At 43.2% G+C, this 21,587-nt stretch overlaps 1 protein-coding gene and 1 long non-coding RNA gene across 6 annotated transcripts in view; one reads left to right on the top strand and one right to left on the bottom strand.

Moving 5' to 3' along the window:
* Nucleotides 1-11,217, bottom strand: part of POGZ (pogo transposable element derived with ZNF domain) — a 57,688-nt gene extending 46,471 nt beyond the window's left edge. For 3 of the 5 annotated variants that reach the window (XM_043876018.1, XM_043876023.1, XM_043876025.1), the window contains exon 1: nt 1-348. The gene's annotated coding sequence lies outside the window, so the exon portion shown is untranslated. Of the gene's footprint in view, nt 349-11,118 lie in introns of those variants that run through there. The other 2 variants (XM_043876022.1, XM_043876024.1) reach the window with 2 other exon arrangements.
* LOC122676598 lies at nt 11,121-17,820 on the top strand. Its single transcript, XR_006335607.1, has 4 exons — nt 11,121-11,230; nt 11,605-11,730; nt 13,300-13,533; nt 16,194-17,820. It is a non-coding gene; the product is annotated as an uncharacterized LOC122676598 (long non-coding RNA).
* Nucleotides 17,821-21,587: the final 3,767 nt, after the last annotated feature.

Below are 21,587 nucleotides of genomic sequence, written 5' to 3'. Positions count from 1 at the left end.
CTCCCGTGGTCGTCGCCGCCGGTAGTCTGACCCGAGGAAGGCGCCGTCGCCTTAAAGGGACCTTGCACCCGGCGCCGGGAGAAGGGGGTGGGAGCAGGGGAGGGGACGGGGGCTTGGGGGGGAGACGGAGAAGAGGGAACCGTTGAAATCTCGTCTCCGCGAGGGTGAAAGGAAACCTCCCTCGGGTTCGAGTGATTTGGGGTGGATTTTTTTCCCGAGGGGGGCGGGGGGGGCCCCGAGGGAGGGGGGCGGGGGGGCCAAGGAATGCGGCTCCGTGTACGGGAGCTGGCGCGGGGGAGAGAGACGCCGACTCCCCCCACCGACCCTCTCGCTCCGCGGAGGGATACGGCTCGTCACTTCCGCCCTCCCCCTTTCGTGGTTTTTCAATTGGTTGGAGTGCGTGGCACGTCATGGACTCATACTAACTCATGCCCGGGCTTCTTTTCTAGTCAAGTTTGTCTGGGCCTGCAAATAAATAAATAATTTAAAAAATGAAATGGAAAATAATTAGCTTTAGAAGCAATCTCTAGATTTTGGTGAGAACGATGGGGTTTCCAAAGAAAATACTTCCCTGCACTTCCTGGGAAAATTTTGAGAATCTCCACACTTTCCACCCAAGGCTTCTACCTAATCAAGAGGACAACATCATGCTATAGGCCAGATGGTGAGGCCCAATGGCACCAACGACTGTCATTGGAACAAAGGCATCAAAATGGCACTCACTGTACCTCAAGAGACATTTCAGTCAAGTAGCATTAAGTGAAGAGCTTTTAAAAGCTGTTTTTACCGTAAACCTTTCTAGATTCTGGAAGCCACACGTGATTGCTTATCAAGGTGATTCATGTATGGAAACTGCTTTGAGATGAATAGACTCGTCGTAGATCTTCAAAGAAACTGTAGACTCCCCAATAGCTTTTTGCTCCAATCAAGGCTGAGATGGATTGGCCCAAAGAAATTGTTTGGTCCAGTCAAGATTATCCTCCTGTTATTCTTCCTCAAACAAAAAGTAACCTCTTTCCCAAGTAACTTAAGAAATTTTTTCCTTTATTACCTCCTGAGGTGATAAAATTTTAGTATTTTCTTTGGATATTTGAGGATATTATTGCTCTTTAAGCAATACACAACTATTTGTTCTAAACCAAATGCTAAATCAAAGTACTTGGTGCAAGACTAGGTGGATGCAGAACCATATTTATTCCTTCTCTTGTACACACTCCAAACCACCAGACTATGAAAATAGGCAGTAGAAGGAAGCATCCCAGATTGAGCACCTGTGCATATGCATGCACCACCACCCATTTTCATCTTCCCATTTCAAACCAGAAACATGAGTGATTTCAACTAGTCATTCATGGGAAGAATTTTATTCTTTGAATTGTAAGAATCACTGAGCCTTCTGAAAATACTTCTGAAGCTTTTCCAGACCTGATCTGGAAAGGCCCATGGTGGGGTTATGGAATGAATCGTCAAAAGACATTCTGCATGAAGCTCTAATCCTATTTTATGTTTTCTCCCCAAAATTACTATAATTCATTATAATGTCATTTGCCTCTGAAATATTCTTGCTGAAAAATATTTTGCCATGCTCTTAAGGGCCAACTTATGATCTATGCCAATGAGGTCTATGCCAGTGAGGTCTAACCCAGCAGATTGTACCATCTCCCACTGATCAATAACCATTAGAGTACCTTACTGAAAATGCATCTATGCATCCATTCATTTATTCAGCAAATATTTCTTGAGTACTTGCTATATGCCAGGCACTGTTCTAGGTGCTGGGAATGCAATAACAAAGAAAACAAAATCCTTGAATTCATGAAACTTTAGTGAGGAGAGACATACAATATACATGTAAATTGTTCCAATATCTATTATAGAATAACAAATGGTTGCAAAACTTAGTGGCTTAGCACAACAGTTGTACTCTTATCCCTCACAGTTCTGGGAGGTCATTAGACTAAGCTTAAAAGTTCTCACTTGGAGTCTCATGCAGTGGCTGAGGCTGAAGTCATCTCAAAAGCTTCCTCAGAAGTTTAGAAGTTGATGATGACTGTTGGCTTGGACTGCATCTAGGGCTGTTGGTCAGAACAGTCAACAGTTGGCCTCTCCATGTGGCCTAGGCCTCCTCATATCATAATGGCTGAGTTCCAAGATTGAGGGTCCCAAAAAGACCAGGCAGAAGTTGTATGGGTTTTTGTGACCTAGCCTCAGAGGTCACTGAGGCTAGCATCAGTTCCACCACAGTTACAGACCCACCTTGGTTCAAGAGGGATGGGAAACATCTCTCAAAGGAAGTAGCAGAAACATCACATTGTAAGAAAAGTGTGTGGAATGCGAAATCTTGTTGTGGTCATCTTGAAGAATACAATCTACCACAAAAATAAATGAATATATAAGAGTGATACGGTGGTGTAAGTGCTAGGGGTGAGGAAAAGGGAAGGACAAGGAAGTGGGGGTGTGGTACAGCAGTAGGGGTGGTTGGAGAAGGCTTCGTCATTAAGGTGACATTTGAGCACAGACCTAAAGAAGGTGAAGTCAAGTTCAGGTTTTATTCTTAGTGAAAGTAAAGTCATGGGAGGATTTTGAGCCAAGGAGTGACATGGCCTGACTAATGTTTTTAAAGGACCACTCTGGCCACTTGGAGAGAATAACTGGTAGGGGCAAGGTTAGTGAGCTATTGCAATTTGCAGGTGAGAGATGATGGTGGCCTGGACCAGGGTGGGAACTGTGGAGCTGCGCTTCAGTTGAGTGAGTTCTGGAGTATGTTGTTTACTTCTTTGTGACCTATTTTTCTGTAATTTAGTTTGTGCCCTGGGAGACAGTTTTGACCCATAATGGCTAACAAAATGTGTGTGAGTGATGATGCCTGCCACAAAGAAATAAAGGAAAAATATTCTGCTGAATGTTAAAATGGGAGTTTTGCAGGGGCTGGGGACACCTTTGAGGAAAGAATTCAGGAAACAAGGATAAAGATCAACAGATCATCAAGGGATGGAGTAAGTCCTTTGACAATGGAAAAGATATTCTAGCTCTGCCACAGCCTAGGGGGATTGATCAACAGTTGAATGACTGGTAGCTAGAAGAAATCAGGGGTAGAGACATCTATAACCTCAGAGCATTTGAAGAACACTTGCAACACCAGAGCAGCATCTTGAAAAAAACTATATAGTTAGCACTTCCATTTCCAGAAATGTATTCCCCTAGCTAAAGAGGGAAAACCCATATTAATTTTGACAGTCTTGGAACATTGTGTCATCAGCTAACACACAAATTTCTAGAGTGAAATATTAATAATATAATTGATACTTGTCATTCTCCTATATTTGAACCATCTTGATGATTACGGGAAAAACCAAAGCAGCAGAACAAATAGCCTGGATCAAATCCTTAGGAATGAATTCACGTAGGCCTCTATAACATATTGGGGATGGGTCTGAAAGCCAACTCAGTTTTTGTATTGAAGAAATTGGGACCCTAATACTGCTGCTAAAAAGCTATCCCAGTCTTCAGTAACCAACTTAGAAAAATTGAATCCTCTCCATATGGGTTTCTAAGAAAGAAGGTCAAAAGTTAATGGAAGTCCCAAGTTGGGCATTTCACAGTTAGGTAGCAGGAGGGTGTTTCTTTTCAACAGTTTTTGGAAACACTTATTTGCTTCCTTGGCTTATGGTTTCTGCCACGAGTTGAAAATTGGAAACACCTGTAGCTTGGAGACTGTCAAGGCAGAGATCACAAATGATTTCAACATGTCTTCAGAAGTAGTGAGCCTTGGGTGCCCCTCTGCTGTCGTTCTGTCAATGTACAGACCCAATCACTGACCGCTCAGGTTCAGTGTGAGGGTGACTGGTACATGTCAGGGTGGGGATTGGAGAGGACAGTGAGGTCAGTCCAGGCAGAAAGCAGCTTCGTGGGGACCAATGCCAGGTTTCCTTAAAAATGAGCATCCCACTCTTATAGAACACACTCGGGGTCGTCAAAACCAAGAGCTCAAAGGGAGCGACTCATTTTGGAAGAGCTAGGAAAACAGTGGCAGCAGTTTTCACCATCTGAGCATCTCCCAACTCAAAAAAATTGACAACTGATTGCACTGAGCCTAGAAGTCTAAAGAAGCCAACATGTAGGAGGAGGAGACACGAAATGTCTAGCTTGACAGGGAAATCATCGTGAAATAAAGGGCAAGTGAAGAGCTGTATCTGACCAGTTTCAAATAAAAAATGGGATCTTGGAGGCTGCTGTAAATTGTACTTATGAATATTGTTTGGTAATTCCTTGTGTTTACAGGCTCTGAGTTCTTTCCTAGGGGCTCAGAAAATTCTCAGGAGGTGAGAAATAGCTGGAGGAAGTTTTCATTTTGGGTTTCTCAAAGCAGAATTCCTCATTCTCTTCCAACAAGAAGTAATGGAACGTCTCTGTCTTCAAAACATTTTTCAAGAAATGCATGAGCAGTAACTGCATCAGTCATGAAGACTTCTTTGTGAGCTGCTATATGATTTCATGGGAGATAATAACTTAGTTAAATTTAGAATTAAATTAATATTAGTTAAGAGATACCAAGAAGCAAATCTATACTTGTTCCATCTAGGTTGTTGCCATGGAGGTGAGCAGGTATGAGAATCGAGTAATTAAACTGATTCCATAAAACTTCATGGAAAAATGAATTGGATTACTTTTGGACACACTTTTTTTCTTTTTTTTTTTAGATTTACCAGTTTATTGCTACCAACCCATCTCCCTCCACCCTCAAGCATGCATGCTCAGTCATGTAACCCCATGGACTGTAGCCCACCAGGCTCCTCTGTCTATGGACTTGTCTCGGCAAGAATACTGGAGTGGGTTGCCATTTCCTTCTCCACTTCATGGACACACTTGTTATGTGGCTTGTTCATTATAAGAGATTGCAAAGCAAAATTTAATTTAAAAATGTTTTTGGTCTAAGATACATTCTTTTTCTAATTTAGCAGTGTTTGTTTTTTATTATAGTTGTAATAATTTCCAGACACAACTGTGGACATTAAAAAAACTTAAGTCATCCTTTTGAAGGACATGAGGATTAATATCATTGTTTTACAGTTGAGGAGACTGAGGTATCCTCCAGAAATAAGTTTAAAATTTTTCTGGTGTAGATAAGTGGTCAGATTTTTTTGGATTATCTTCTAATTGTTGGCTATATACAGTAAGAGTTAGAGATAGCAAGGAGACCATCTCCTGTGATAGCCAAAAAGGCATTTTTAATGCCTTTCCCATTGCCTGAGACATAAAGGTAATAAAATTTGAAAATGTGAAAGTGCCAAGATTCACCAATTTAAAATCATTTTAAAGAAGGAAAATTATTTAACCTTCATTCAGCCAGGAAATAATTCTCACTTCTAGGTTTGCATGTAAATGCATTGGTGTGTTAGTACTATGAGTCAGGTGGGAATATGAATTTCCTCTTTCCTATGCACCTGCTTCCTGACAGCCTCTGATCTCTGCTTCTCCTATTCAGAAATCCTATTCCTAGTTTAGAAAAGTAAATGTTAACGTTTTATGCATTATGAAGCTATTGAAAATCTTTATGAAAGCTATGGATAATCTCTACCAGAAAAATGCACGTTTGTGCATATACACAAAATTTTGCAAACACTTTGAGGTTTAAAGCCCATTCCCATGTCTGTTCATGGTCCCCAGGGAAAGCACCTCAGGCCCAGGGTTCGTTGAACAAGATGCTTCACATCCTGTCTTCCCAGAGAAATGATAGCCTCTCAATAATCATATGAACACATGTGCCCAAAGAACTATTATAGAGTTCCTTCTTATTCTAAGTGGCTTACTATTATTATTGTTGTTACTGTTATTTTATGTCTTCCTTTACCTTTGCCCCAAATGTTCTTCAATATCTGTGAAAGTCCAAGCACCTCTAAAACCTGAAAGATGGTCAGATAATCTAGCTACCTCAGCCCGCTGAACTTGATACCACTGGAACTGAGGAGGTTATCTCTGATTCTCCAATCCTACAAATAAAGTGACCCTCTTGGGATACCTGGCTCCACTCCACCTGATTCATTGGCTGTGGCTTATTGAATATTCATGTTCTCTCTGCATTTCTCAGCCTCCCTTGCAAGTGTTAGGTAGGGCCTCAACATTGAGTCCTGGCAAATGGGAATATGGGTGTTAAGTGATGGGTGACTCCCAGCCTGCTTAAAGGCTGGTGTGGCTCTTCTTTTCCTACTTAGAGGAATGGTAGAAACATAAGATAGAAACAGCCAAGATTCCTAAGTCACCCCAGGGAGAAGGCCTGAACTACTGAGCTTTTCAAAATACACTGGGTTTCACCAGAACCACCACAAACATTTACTGTGCTAAGCCTCTGAGATTTGATTAATTTGCTAATTCAGCATGGCCTAACTATACTGATAAATACATTGGTATAAAGACTGGATTAAAAAAAGAAGAAAGAAATTACCACAGGACATTTTTATGGCTAAGAATGGAAATAAGTATGGTTAACTTGATAGAGCTTGATATTCCCTACATTGTAGGGTTATTGTATTATAGAGATGATAGTATATAAAATGCCTAGGATGGCACCTGAGTTATGTTAGTTCCTCCATAAATGGTGGCTTTTATTGTTAGTTCTTAAGATACCCTATCCCATAAGTATTTAATGGGACATGATAAAACTTAACTACACTCATGGATGATAGGCTCCATATTCTGATTCTTTCTCAGATTTCTTCCCTTTAAGGTGTCTCTCCTAACTAGTTTGGGTGTGGGGCTCAAACATCTTTTATAAAATTACTGCAAATCATAACTTCCAAGAAATAAACTATATACTGTCTTTAATCCAATAAAAATTGAGTCAAATCCTGTTATTTCTTCCACGTGTTAACTAACAAAACAGCATAACAGGCAAAATAATATCGCTAGGTGCTAATTCTTGCAGTCCAGACAATGAAAGAATATGACATATAAAATAATGCTACATGAGGGACTTCCTTAGTGGTCCAGTGGCTAAGGCTCCATACTCCCAATGCAGGGGGCCCTGGGTTTGATCCCTGGTCAGGGGATTAGATCCTGCATGCTGCAACTAAAGATTCCACATGCTGCAACTAAGACCCAGCACAGCCTAAATAAATATTTTTTTTTAAATAAAGTAATGCTGCCAGAGATAGGCAGTACATTCTGGGTTGGTGGGGGCGGATAGCTCTATGCAGGTTCAAGTCTTCAGTGAAAACGTGAAAGAATTAGCGCTCAGATCTTGTCTTAAAGCACAGGTAGGATGTAAATAAGTGAAGGAAAGGAAGAAAAACATTCCAAGCGGGCAACAGAATGATCAAGGTACTGATCAAACTCATAAAGGTTAAATATCAAGCTCATATAAAATTATTGGGGTTTTTTGGTAGGTAAAAAACAGTCAAATATTGACAATTTCATATTGTTCAACCTAATAAAAGTGACATTTGTGGAGTGGTATACTGGAAGTTTCAACTGTATTGGTAATGTTTCTGTCTTTTGTACTGAGTGGTAGTAGATACAGAAGTTCTTTACATGACTTCTTATTTCTTAAATATTTCACAATTATTAAAATAATTAAAAGAAAAGCAAAAAAAGAAAGTTAAGCCTCATCAGTAATTTAAATAACTCCTTTAGGTAACACTTATTCTCTGGATGAAAATAACATTTCTCAGCAATCTCACATTTTTCTCAGCATTCTCACACCTTCACCCTCTTTCCCAGCATCTCTCCAAGTGTATCAGCAGGGCTTATCAACCATATGACAAAGGAGAGAACCCAGAGACCCCTCAGGTGTAGTGTCCTTTGACTGCTCTGGCCTTTGGGGCCATGTCCCCTCTCCACCCGGCCACTCCTTGCCCTGTTGGTGTCTGCAGCTGAAATCTGTGGCTGGAGACCATACGGCTACGATCTGTGAGGTGGCCTCCCTCAGGGTGCTCAGGCCCCGCGGCCCTCCCTCCACCTCTTCTTAGCCTGTGACTGTGGGTCTACGAGGCCCATGGCGCCCTGGCCCAGGGAAGCAGAAGGCGGTGGTTCCTTCTGCAATGTTCACTCCAGGGTCACCTTCTCCCGTAAGTTCACCCCTCCAGCCACCAGCCAGCCAGTCAATCACTGTGGCTCTCACTGTGGCTTTCCCAGGAAAGCTAGATCTCCAGGCCTCCTGCCTGACCACACTTCTGCATGGTGTCACAGAGGGGAACAGAGCATCCTGGGCCTCCTTACGAGGGCCCAAGTAGGACCAGTCTCTGCCATTCCCTCCAATTCTATGATGCACCCCTGTCATCTCTACACAGAAGCCTGGAGGGGAGAGATTGGGACACACATCTGACAGTTTCCCCCTTGCGCCTATTTCTTGTTCCCCTACTTCCCATCATTCCCCCAGGACCAAAAACATAGGCCTGCCCGCCTGCCTTGGCTTCATGTCCTGCGGCCACTGAACAGCAGGCATCGGGCCTGGCTGCCATACCGTCTGGGAGAACTTACTGAATTAAGTTCCCCAAGCGGGGCTCTTCAGGGAGGCACAGGAATTCTCTTTTTTAAAGGGAATTTAGGAAATCCTCTTTCAAGCCACTAACCTGGCTTAGAAAGTTCGTGTCTTGCTATAAAATCCCATGTTGAATGTCAGAAGCCAAATATCTCAGTTATTTACCCCTCATTCCTTCTGTAACAAATCCTTATCTCCCCTAGGCAGATGAATGTCAAGGGCCAACTGAGGATCAAGTCATTTTCTCAGAAAGGGAAAAAGGAAAGCATGTTATTCTTCAAAAGATTACTTTTCTAATTGCACAAAAATTCTCCCCATCCCCTGTTGCTCTCCCTCAAAGAGCTCCAAGAACTCCCATGACCCCTACAGGTCAAACACCAAGATTTACTGGCAGGATTGGTACTCAAAATGTTGAACAACTAGCTGAATAGCAACCCTGACCCATGACAAACATGTACAGGAAATAAAACCAGTTAAGTAAGTTCACAGTATTTGCTTTTCTTCTCTCCCAAAACACATCTGTGTACAGCTTTGTAAACAATTTACCCAAGGGCTCCCCTTCCTCCATCCACGTTTGCAATGACCCCCTCTTGCCTGGTAAATAAAATCTGTGGTGTACTTCAGATGCCAGTTAACAAGGCATGACTTCAAGGAACATAATCTATCTGATTGGTGTCACAACTGCCTTTTAGGGAAGAGGTCTTTGGAGGAAAACACTCAGATTCAGTATTCAGTCAGTGAAAAAAAAATGAAAGGAGAGACCAGGTAAAGAGTCCTGCCACTCACAAACCAGCACATTACTTACCCGCATCTAAGCTCAGTTTCTTCAATTATGAGATAGGGTTATTAGGAGAATTCACAGACCCAATGCACGTAATTTGCTTAGCACAGGAAAGGGTTGAAAAATATGTGTTAATAATAATCATTATTTTTTTTTTAAATAATAATCATTATTATTATTTTACTGTTATCACTGGGCCAGTGGCCCACTGTTGATGATAAAAGTGTTCCCCTGCCATCAGCACCCTTACCCACATGTACATGTGAGCCTTTTGATCCAAATGTTGAACGAATGAAAATGGCAGGAATGAAGCGAGTGTGTGTAATGGGGGTAAAAACAGAAATTTCAGCCAGAGACCATAGCCCTGATTAGCACAAAAGCAAGCTTCCCCCACTGAGAAGGGACAAAGTCAAATTCAAGTGCTTCAGGCTCTCATATGACTTACATAGGACAATAAAAATATTTTAATAAACAATTAGGGAAAGGAGAAAAATGTTTACTTTCAAGTAAACATATATTAAAAAATAGATCCACAGGAATATTTGACCACATGATATTCTAGTAACCCAGGCTTTCAGGTCTGCACTTCCGACAGTGCTTCCAGACGTGGAATGTGTCCATGGCCCCAGGGTCACAGGGTAATGGAAGAGCCATAGAGAAAAGAGGAACTTGGCAGAATTCCCTTCATATTTTAAGCTAAAGCTTTCTTTACTGAAATAATAGCTTTCAAGACACAAATTATTCACAAGCCATTAATAGTATATATTGAGATGGGAAGAATGAAGCAAGAAGAATAACTAAGTCTGGCCTATTCTTTAAATGGGGGCTTCCCTGGTGGCTCAGACCGTAAGGAATCTGACTGCAATGCAGGAGACCCAGGTTCCATCCCTGGAAGAGTCCCTGGAGAGGGGAACGGCAACCCACTCCAATATTCTTGCCTGGAGAATTCCATGGACAGAAGAGCCTGGCAGGCTACAGTCCATGGGGTCTCAAAGAGTTGGATAGGCGTAAGCGACTAACACACACTCCTTAAAGGAAACACTGCCTAAGTATAGAGGAATGAAGTAGATGACTTTTCAACCCTTTCTAGGTCTCTTAAAATAATTCCATTGTCTATCACAGTAGTTTTTCAGACATTGTTTTGACCACAACACACAGTAAAAAATATATTCTACTTCTTGACCCTGTACATGCACACATGAGACTGGTTTCATGAAAGAATACTGGCTCGTAGTATGTCATATTTTTCTATTCTTTTATTCCGGCTCCTTCCTTTCTTTCCCTTTCTTTCTCCCTCCCTTCCTAAAACTCCTTACCAAACTGATTTTTGCCACTTAAAATCTGAAAAAAATACAGGCCTAGTGGGTTTTCACTATATATTTCTGCAGGTGAGTTTACCCATCCAGAATATGGATAGAATTCAGCCAGCTTCCCAGGACAGCAGTTTCTAGGTTTGACTTTTGTCTCTAGGATTTAAGAAGTCATTCCCAGGGGATCTTGTTTTTCTCTATAGCTGAAGTTAAGGATTTAGGAGCCTGGGGGAAGAAGGGTTCAGAGGAGAATCAACAGAAAGAACTGCAAGGTCTGAAGACAAGAACCATTTATCTGGTGCAATATATTTTATGTTAATTTAAGAAAAATTCTATCTTAAATATTCAGCATCATCAAGCACCTTTTTCAGCTAACCAAGCAAACAAAGCTCTGGCTTGGAGGCCCAACCATTTATTTTCCCGGAAAAGAGACCTCTTTTTAAAAACCCAGGTCCCATCCCCCGCCCCCAGAACCCCGACCCCTCCCAGGCCTCGGGTAACTTTTCCCTCCAGTTTGGTGGAAGGTTACATTAGAAGAAAATAGTCCCTACCGTCTAGAAACTTTTCAGGGGAAAAGAGGGCGTTTGACGTGTGGGTGGGTGTGCGGACAGCGCCGGCAGGAGCAGCAGGAGCGGCGAACGCCCGGGGCTGGGCTGCAGACGGGTGCGGAGGCGCCAGCGGCGGGGGCGGGACGGGGCGGGGGTACGCGAGGCGGGGCGCAGGGGAGAAGATAGCCCTGAAGTCTCCCAAAGGGCAGTGGCTGCCGGCCCTCCTCGGTTGAGCAGCCGCTGCCCGCGAGGGGGCGCTGGCGGCCGGGGAGTTGAGGACGGGGCCTTGGTCTCCCGAACCCGGTGAATGGCTGGGGTTGTCAAGACTCGTCTTTTTTTGGATCATTTCTTTTTGTCATGATGCTCTTTTGGCCTCCGACTCCGTGAAGGGAGCCATATTAAGAGTGCAGAAGAGGTGACCTGGAGGAAAAATTAAAAGGCGAGTTTTAAACATAGAGTCTTTCTTTTCTCTCTCTCAAATTAATTTAGATGTAAATTACATTTGGAAAGATCAGGCTCCAAGGCTCTCATTTGCCCTCACCAGATACTTAGAATAAGATTTCGGTGTGACAGTAATTTTGCCAATGGAGGTCGACTCCCCAAAACATCACCCTGGTAAGTAATGAACATTTCCGTGGGTTATGACTTTGAGGTTTTGTTTTACTTCATTCTAATAAATGGCCCTTCTAAAAAAGTGGTAAGATCACAACTCAGCCCAGGTTTAATTAAGATTATTTTTGAAAAATCTCGATGGGTAGGTAATTTACCTAGTTTCTCATTCAGATTTAGGAAATTTTGCTTTATTGCTGCATGCATTTCTAATTATCTTTTGCCACGCAGTTCTTAATGTGGATGGAACACAGCCTCTCTCTTTCCTGGTTGGTGTGTCAACAAACATTTGAGTGTTTAGTTCAGAATACTGTTGGGTATTATGGATTAAATAATCTGACATACTTCTAAATTTCATCAGAAACAGCATTTATGTATACATATAGTCTATATCGGGCTTCCCAGGTGGCAGAGTGGTAAAGAATCCGCCTACCAGTCCAGGAGATGCAAGAGATGCAGGTTTGATACCTGGGTTGGGAAGATCCGCTGGAGTAGGAAATGGCAACCCACTCCAGTATTCTTGCCTGGAAAATTACATGCACAAAGGAGCCTGAAAGACTACAGTCCATGAGGTCAAGAAGAGTCAGGTGCAACTGAGTACACACACACACACACACACACTCACACACACACACACTCACATATCTATACCACCCTATACACCAGAACACGCACACACACACGTCTATACCACGCTATACACCAGAAATCTTTGTGAAATGTAAACTCCTCAAATTAGAGACCCTGTTTTATTTTGCAGTGAAATGGAGTTAATCTCTTTGCAGTGTTGTGTATTTTAAGATACCTAGGCTATAATAGGGACTCATTAAATGATAACTATTTATTATTTATCTAGATATTCTCCAAAGTGCTTTGCTCATGGCAAACAGTAAATACTGGTTGAATGAATGAACATGGCATGTTCCTTACTCTATGCGTAAGGAAAATATCAGGATGGGGATCCTGTAACGCGAAGCCGTCATCAATGAAGCTTAGCGTGGAGGTGTCTGCCCTAAAGCCCTTTCACCAGATGCAGGCTCTCTTGACCTTGGAATGTGGATTACTTAAAATGTTAGGGGGAAGAAATGTGTATATATATACTGACAAGGCTCTTGTCAGTATAGAGCTTGAGAAGTTTACTTAAATGTGGAAAAGCTAAGCTCACTTGACACAAATCAGGGGGGGAGAAGGTTTCTACACGTTATTCAAGTTATTCATGTCAAAAGCGATTAGTGGGCCCCAGCTTCCATTACATCATTCATTGGGAGAGTGTAGGCTGGGAGCTCTGCAAGTCACATGATTCCATGGAGGAATTAAGGCTGAATTTTCTTTTGTGTTTCTGCCCTTAGCTATATTCAGTAGTAAGCATGTTTGGAAAAGGTTAAAACAGAACATGGAGCTCTAGTTTATTTTAATGCTGTCAGACTGCTAAGCAGTGGAAACTTGCTGAAGAGATTTACCAAGCTGTTTCCTTAAAGACTTTAGTGAATTAATTAAAAGGGTTCTGAGAGATACAACATGCCAGACCCCTACTGGCTCGTAAAATTGTTCTTTCTGATTGATGTGACTTGACAGCGAAGCACAGCGCATGTAAAGCTGCAGGGGAATAAAACAAGAGCAGTGCTGATGTGCTCAAAAGACATCTAAGTGTTCCACTTGAATTGGCTGCGACCAGAGTCGGCTGGACACTGTGCTCATTTCCTTTGGCTCAAGTCCCTGAGCTCCACAGAAGCACAGATTTGGCGAGGTGCTGAACTCCTGAGTGAAAATGAAGTCACAACTCCAGAAGAGATTCACAGATTGCGATGTGTAGGTATTCTGTTTCACGTTTTAGTCATTGCTTTTAGAATGCCTGCTTTAAGATGGTCCTCAATTAGGGGACCATGCCTGTGCCACATGGTTTCCAGAGAGACTGAGCCAAAAGTGAACTGTGTTCTTTAGTAGACGAATATCTAAGACAAGTAGATGGATTGCAGAAGTATTCTAAAATTTTTAGCCAAATTCTGGGCAATGTTGGGTCTAACTGGTTTAGAAAACTCATTCTTTTTCAGCCAACAGTGAAGCCAACATTGTTAACAATATGAACCAACACTGAAAGCCTTCATCATTAATACATACCTGCAGTCAGAATTTGAATGTGACCTGGCCAAATCTATTTACTCATTCAATGCTTATTTAAATAAGTGGTAGGCCTTGGAGAAACCTCAGTTCTTATAGTCTCTCATAGTGCTGTTCAGTAGGAACAGAATGTGAGCCACACATGTAATTTAAAATTTTCTGGTAGCCACATAAAGATATTTAAAAGAAACCAATAACATTAATTTTAATAATGTATTTTATGCCCACCAAATATATATATGTATCATTTTAATATGTAGCAATATAGAAATTATTAATATTTGCAGTCTTTATTTTGAATTGTTGTTCTAATTCAGTGTGTATTTTACACTTCGAGCACATCTCACATTGCCCTGCTCAGATTCTACACATGACTAGTGATGTTGGGCAGCCCAGGTCTAAAGGGAAACACAGATGAGTAAAGAGGTAATTTCAGTAAGATGTAATAAAGGCAACGATGAGATAAGTGTAAGGTACAATGGAAACATATAGAAAGGGCTTAGTTCCTTTAGTCTTCCACCTAAAATTTCCATACTTCTCTCTGCTCCTCTGTATTCTTCCTGCCGCCACTCTAATCCAAGCTAGCATCATCTCTCTCCTTGATTTCCACAACAGCCTCCAAAATTGTCTGCCTGCCTTCACCCATGGCCCTCTTTGCAGCTACAGTGGTCTTTAAAAAATGACCGTTTGGGACTTCCCTGGTGGTCCAGTGGCTAAGAATCTGACTGCCAATGCAGGAGACATGGGTTCGATCCCTGGTCCGGGAAGATACCACATGCTGCAGAGCAACTAGGCCGTGCACTGCAACTGTTGAAGCCTGCTCACCTTGAGCCAGTGAAGAGTAACTCCTGCTCACAACTAGAGAAAGCCTATGCACAGCGGGAAAGACCCAGCATAGCCAAAAATAAATAAGTCAATACTTTTAAAAAATGTCCATCTGATAATATCATTCCCCTGCTTCAAACCTTAACTGTATGATGAATGCACATTGAAAAAATGTGAAATAATGGACATAAAACACCTGGCACAAGGCTTCTGCTCACTGTTTAGTTCTCCCCACATCTCCCTTTCGCTGTCTTGTTTCTGTCTTTTCCCTCTCTGGCTCTGGAAGAACCATCTGCCTCTCACTTCCTTCTTCCTCTTATCACTTCTTAGTCTCTTATCATCTCAATTTTCTTTTTTCTTTCTTGTTTACCTCTTTCCTTTTCTCTCTCTCTCGCTCATGCTTTAGTTTATTACAATATAGAATTTAAACAGGCTTAAATTTTAGTGCTATAGTGAGTTCCCTGGTGACCTAGTGGTTAGGATTCTGGTCACGATTCTGGACTTTCACTACCGTGGCCTGGGATCATCCCTGGTCAGAGAACTGAGATCCCATTCCACAAGCCTCACAGCACAGCTGACAAAAACAAACAAAAAAATGTGTGCTGTAGTTATGTACTTCAAGTTCTTCATTTTATTTGTTTATTTGCCACTCGGCACGTGAGATCTTGGGCTTCCCAGGTGGCACTATCGGTAAAGAGCCCGCCTGCCAGTGCAGGAGACCTAAGAGACACAGGTTCAATCCCTGGGTCGGGAAGATCCCTTGGAGGAGGGCATGGCAACCCACTCCTATATTCTTGCCTGGAGAATCCCATGGACAGAGGAGCCTGGCAGGGTACAGTCCATAGTGTTGCAAAAAGCTGGACACGACTGAAGTGACTTAGCACAAACGCACTCGTGAGCTCTTAGTTCCCTGACCAGGGAATGAACCTGTGCCCCTGCACTGGAAGCAAAGTTTTAACCACTAGACTGTCAAGGAAGTCCCAAGTTCTTCATTTTAAAAATTAGAAGAGATTGACCTTGTATCAGGATAAAATTAATATGCTTTTTATTTCAGCATGGCCTCCAGTTAACTCTTCTTATAGAGAACTTCTGTAGAAGCAAACGTATTCTCTCCTGGGAGGAAAGCAATCCCCTTTCATGTTTTGTAGAGGAAAATAATGATGCAGCTACATACACAGCATCCTCCTCTGGTGATCTGAAACAAGTCAGAGGGAGAACCCAGGTACCTGCCCGTAGCTGTGCCTTTCTTAGGTGGATTGCTGCTGCCTTCTGGCAGTAGGGCAGTGAGGCAAGTTAATTATTCAGCGTCAGTGAAGGTAAATAAATAAATGAATTACCTAATTAAATAAACCTTCGGGGTGCTAAAAGCTGGCAGTTTCCTTAACCACACACTTTTTTTTTGAGGACCAGTTCTCTTGTCTGAAGGAACAGCCAACCCAGGCATATGGGCTCTTCCCTTTTACCTCTAGGAAAGGGGATTTATGACTGTCTGCGTACTCATCTCTCTGTTTATGTCTCTGACATAGACCACGCTGCCAGTTGCCAGTGCTCTTTCTACCTCCACTGAGAACATGGAGAGATTCTGCAACTACAGAAGGAGGAAAGAAAAGTTCACGCCCCACAACTGGAGAGTAGCCCTCGCTTGCCACAACTAGTGAAGCCCACGTGGAGCAACAAAAACTCAGAGCAGGCATAAATAAATAAATAGGTATTAAAATTAAAAAAAAAAAAGAAAGGACTTCCTGCTGTCAAGGCATAACAAACACCAGCACAAGACAAGTGAGGGAGAATCTTAGCTGAGAAAAGATGTTTCTGTTATAGAAGATGCCCCACCTCACCGCCCCCCATCCCAAGCCTAGCTTGAGGGAGGCCCTCCTCCAGGAAAGGCTTGGGTGTTCAGAGTCAGAATCAGCAGGCTTTTGTTGAATAGACAGATGCTGCATACAAGGCAGCTCCATGTACTTCTTTCTACTACACCCTTTTAATATTTGAACTTAAGAGAAACCTCCAACTTTTTCCCAAATGGAATTTTATTTTGAAATGAGATCCTGCAGCGTGAGGACCAACTACAGAAATACTTTAGTGTTAAGAGACCTGCACAGCCTGAAACATTTTTCCTAACTTGGACCACTGTTCCATGTGCATCCAGAGGCTGTACCGCAGCCTACACTAACAGCTTGTTCTTAACCTCCCACTCCAAAGATTTACTGAGAATTTCTTTCTGAGCAGAACTACTCTCGTAAAAGAAATAGTAGCAGCATGTTGTGTTAGTTAGGATAATTGCTATAATAGAAAGATCCAAGTAAAGAACATAGCTCACATACGGTAGTTTATTTCTTGCTTCTAGGGTTGTATAACTTTTGAACTGTGGTGTTGGAGTCCCTTGGACTGCAAGGAGATCAAATCAGTCAATCCTTAAGGAAATCAGTCCTGAATATTCATTAGAAGGACTGATGCTGAAGCTGAAACTCCAATACTTGGGCCACCTGATGCGAAGAACTGGCTCATTGGAAAAGACCCTGATGCTGGGAGAGATTGAAGGCAGGAGAAGGGGATAACAGAGGATGAGATGGTTGGATGGCATCACTGACTTGATGGACATGAGTTTGAGCAAGCTCTGGGAGTTGGTGATGGACAGGGAAGCCTGGCGTGCTGCAGTCCGTGGGGTCTCAGTCAGACACAACTGGGCGACTGAACTGAGGGTTGCAGAGCAGCACTTCTCCCTGTAGCCATTTAGGAACCCAGGTTAATGAAAGCCTGCAAAAGGCATGGAGGAAACATCTAGGAGGTTTTTATGAATCTAGAAGTAGGGCTGTTGTCATTTTTTTGCTAAGTCATGTCCGACCTGGCGACCCCATGGACTGTAGCCCACCAGGCTCTTCTTGTCTACAGGATTTCCCAGGCAAGAATACTGGAGTGGGTTGCCAAAGAAAATTTTCATAGAGGATTGAGTCCCCAGGATGAGGGTGAGCGATGTGGAGCGTATCCATCCTACTTTCATCAACCTAGAGACCACTGATGGCCATTGGCATTAGTTACCATCCAGAGGATTTGATGCTGAAGCTGAAACTCTAATACTTTGGCCACTTCATGTGAAGAGTTGACTCATTGGAAAAGACCCTGATGCTGGGAGGGACTGGGGGCGGGAGGAGAAGGGGATGACAGAGGATGAGATGGTTGGATGGCATCACCGACCTGATGGACATGAGTTTGGGTAAACTCCGGGAGTTGGTGATGGACAGGGAGGCCTGGCATGCTGCGATTCATGGGGTCGCAGAGTCAGACACGACTGAGCAACTGAACTGAACTGAACTGAGAAGGATTTGACTGCTAAGGCCTGAAGGAACAATGTTGTGTTTATTGACTGTGTTCATCTCTCACACTCAAACTTTTCTTTCCATTCTCCCAACTATGTCTTAATTCATCACTTCCTTTAAAAAATATATATGTATTTGGGGGCACTTGGTCCCAGCCCCCAGTCACAGGATCTCTGATCTTTGTTGCAGAATTTGGGATCTTCAGCTGCAGCACACTCAATCTTTTAGTTGTGGCATGCAAACTCTTAGTTGCGACATGTGGAATCTAGTTCCTTGACCAGGAATCGAACCCAGGCTCCCTGCATTAAGAACTTGGAGTCTTAGCCACTGGACCACCAGAGAAGTCCCCAGTTCATCATTTCTTAAACTATGTAAATAGCCCCCTAACAGAGGCCCCTACCTCTGTCCTCACCCACCCCCCAACCCCATCTAACATGTGACTCTCGCCGTTATACTTCAATAGTTCCTTGTCACTCACAGGCTTGAGTCAACTTTGCTGATAAAAATCCCATCAGGACATTCACATTCCAGTCCCTTCCTACCTCTTAGACCTCATCTCCTGGCATCGCGCCCTGGGCATTCCGTGTCCAGCTTTGTCTTCCCGGCACACTCTGTGTACTGACGTGCCTCCTTGCCTGGGATGTGCCATCCTTCCTGGGACTTGCATCCTTCCTGGGCCCACTCCCACCTGTCCATCAGTTCTCTCTTTAATGTCACTCCATCAGTGAAACCTTTCTTGATTCTCCTCAGCTTGGTGATGCACCCCTTCTTCAGGAGAATCATAATTGATTGGTAAGGAGTAGTTATCTCTCTAAAAAATATATTTTTCTCCCCTAGACTATAAGCTAAATGAGGCCCTAGAACATGTGTTTTCATTGCATATCTCAAGTGCTTCATGTGGTTTCTGACGAAGGGTTGGTATTCAGTGACGATTTGTCAAGTGAATGAATGAATGGTTTTTAACCTTTGGATCATTTAAGGATGAAGATGCTCTTTCTTGTCTGTCACCCACCTAAGAATAAAGGGTTTGGAACTTCCCTGATGAGTCAGTAGCTAAGACTTCATGCTCTCAATGCAGGGGACTCTGGTTCGATCCCTGGTCGGGGACATCCCATATGCCACAAGTGAAAATCACCCATGCTGCAACAAAGACCTGGCACAGCCAAAAAAAGAAAGAAGGGGAAAAAAAAGAGAAGGGTTTGAGGAAGATAGGACAGGAAGCTGACACAAGAACAGAAGAAATGAAAGTTGGATCTCAGAAGACTGTCGAATGAGAGGACTCTGACATGTCCGTGTGTAGGGTTGGATGGGCCATGTCAGTGCTGTGAGAGAGGAGACTGCTAGTCAGTACCCAGTCTTTCATGCCTCCTTACTGGCAGAGAGCCCTTATATTATTCAAAGTGTCCATAAGCCTAGCTTATCAGAGGTGGTTTCTTGGAACAACCTTTAAAGACGGCTGACTTCGCTGGGAGGTCTCCCCTTTGCCTCAGACTCATTTCTGCTGCTTAGAATGGATGTGGTATCTGCAGCTGCAAATCTTGTTACCAGGAGGCAACCCTGAGGATGGAAGCCATGGGCTAAGGAGAGCAGAGAAGAGATGTAGAAGGAGCCTGAGTCCCTACTAGGAAGGAGTCACCCTCCTGGGCCTGCCATGCCTATTCTGAACTTCTTCCCCATAAGAGAGAACTAAAATTTCAGTTTGTTTAAATCACTCTTACTAAGATTTTCTGTTTTATGTGAAAGTGTTACTTGCCCAGTTGTGTCTGACTCTTTGTGACCCCATGGACTGTAGCCCACCAGGCTCCTCTGTCCACAGATTTTCCAGGCAAGAACACTGGACTGGGTTGCCATTCCCTTCTCCAGGGGATCTTCCCGACCCAGAGATCAAACCTGAGTCTCCTGCATTGCAGGTAGATTCTTTACCATCTGAGCCACCAGGGAAACCCAAACTAATCCCAGCTGATACAGAGGAGATATTTACAGAGTCCTCATACATCAGATATTTCATGCATGTTACCTCTTCATAGCTTCATGATAGTGCTATAAAGGTTGTCCAGCTTGCTCCTTGTCCAACTGTGCATCATTGGGAAAGTTATTTCACCTCTCTGTGCCTTAGTTTCCTCATCTGTAAGATGAAGAAAACGCAATAATAGCACCTCCTCTTAGAGTTATGAAGATTGGACAGTTCCCATATGTAAAATACTTAGAACTGTGCTTGGCGTGTAGTCAGTGCCTACTCTTGCATGCATGCTCAATCACATCTGACTCTGTGACCCTATGGACTGTAGCCCACCAGGCTTCTCTGTCCATGGGATTTTCCAGGTAAGAATACTGAAGTGGGTTGCCATTTCCTCCTCCAGGGGATCTTCCTGACCCAGGGATAGAACCCGCATCTCCTGTGTTGGCAGGCGGATTCTTTACCACTGAGCCACCAGAGAAGCTGGTGCCTACTCTTAGCAATTGCCTTATTAACAATAACATAATCACATTCAGATGCCTGACTGTAGCTCAGAAAACTTCAGTAACTTGTCAAAGGTGACACAGTAAGTGGCAGAGCCAAGCTGCAAACACAGGCCTACATGAATCTTAAAGCTATGCATTTCTCCATGCACTTTCAGTTCCGTTCAGTTCAGTCACTCAGTCGTGTCCAGCTCTGTGTGGCCCCATGAACCACAGCATGCCAGGCCTCTCTGTCCATCACCAACTCCCAGGGTCCACCCAAACTCATGTCCATTGAGTCGGTGATACCGTCCAACCATCTTATCCTCTGTTGTCCCCTTCTCCTCCTGCCCTCAATCTTTCCCAGCATCAGGATCTTTTCAAATGAGTCAGCGCTTCGCATCAGGTGGCCAAAGTACTGGAGTTTCAGATTCAACATCAGTCCTTCCAATGAACACCCAGGACTGATCTCCTTTAGGATGGACTGGTTGGATCTCCTTGCAGGCCAAGGGACTCTCAAGAGTCTTCTCCAACACCACAGTTCAAAAGCATCAATGCTTTGGTGCTCAGCTTTCTTTATAGTCCAACTCTCACATCCATACATGACCACTGGAAAAACCATAGCCTTGACTAGATGGACCTTTGTTGACAAAATTATGTCTCTGCTTTTTAGTATGCTGTCTAGGTTGGTCATAACTTTCCTTCCAAGGAGTAAGCGTCTTTTAATTTCATGGCTGCAATTACCATCTGCAGTGATTTTGGAGCCCAGAAATATAAAGTCAGCCACTGTTTCCACTGTTTCCCCATCTATTTGCCATGAAGTGATGGGACTGGATGCCATGATCTTAGTTTTCTGAATGTTGAGCTTTAAGTCAACTTTTTCACTCTCCTCTTCCACTTTCATCAAGAGGCTCTTTAGTTCTTCTTCACTTTCTGTCACAAGGGTGGTGTCATCTGCATATCTGAGGTTATTGATATTTTCCTGGCAATCTTGATTCCAGCTTGCTTGAAGATTCTTGCTTCCTCTAGCCCAACGTTTCTCATAATGTACTCTGCATATAAGTTAAATAAGCAGGGTGACGATATACAGCCTTGACGTACTCCGTTCCCTATTTGGAACCAGTCTGTTGTTCCATGTCCAGTTCTAACTGTTGCTTCCTAACC

Source organism: Cervus elaphus, chromosome 20 (genome assembly GCF_910594005.1).
Source record: "Cervus elaphus chromosome 20, mCerEla1.1, whole genome shotgun sequence".
Lineage (NCBI taxonomy): Eukaryota > Metazoa > Chordata > Mammalia > Artiodactyla > Cervidae > Cervus > Cervus elaphus.
Note: the sequence above shows the minus strand (reverse complement) of the source record. Positions and strands in the feature narration are given on the sequence as shown.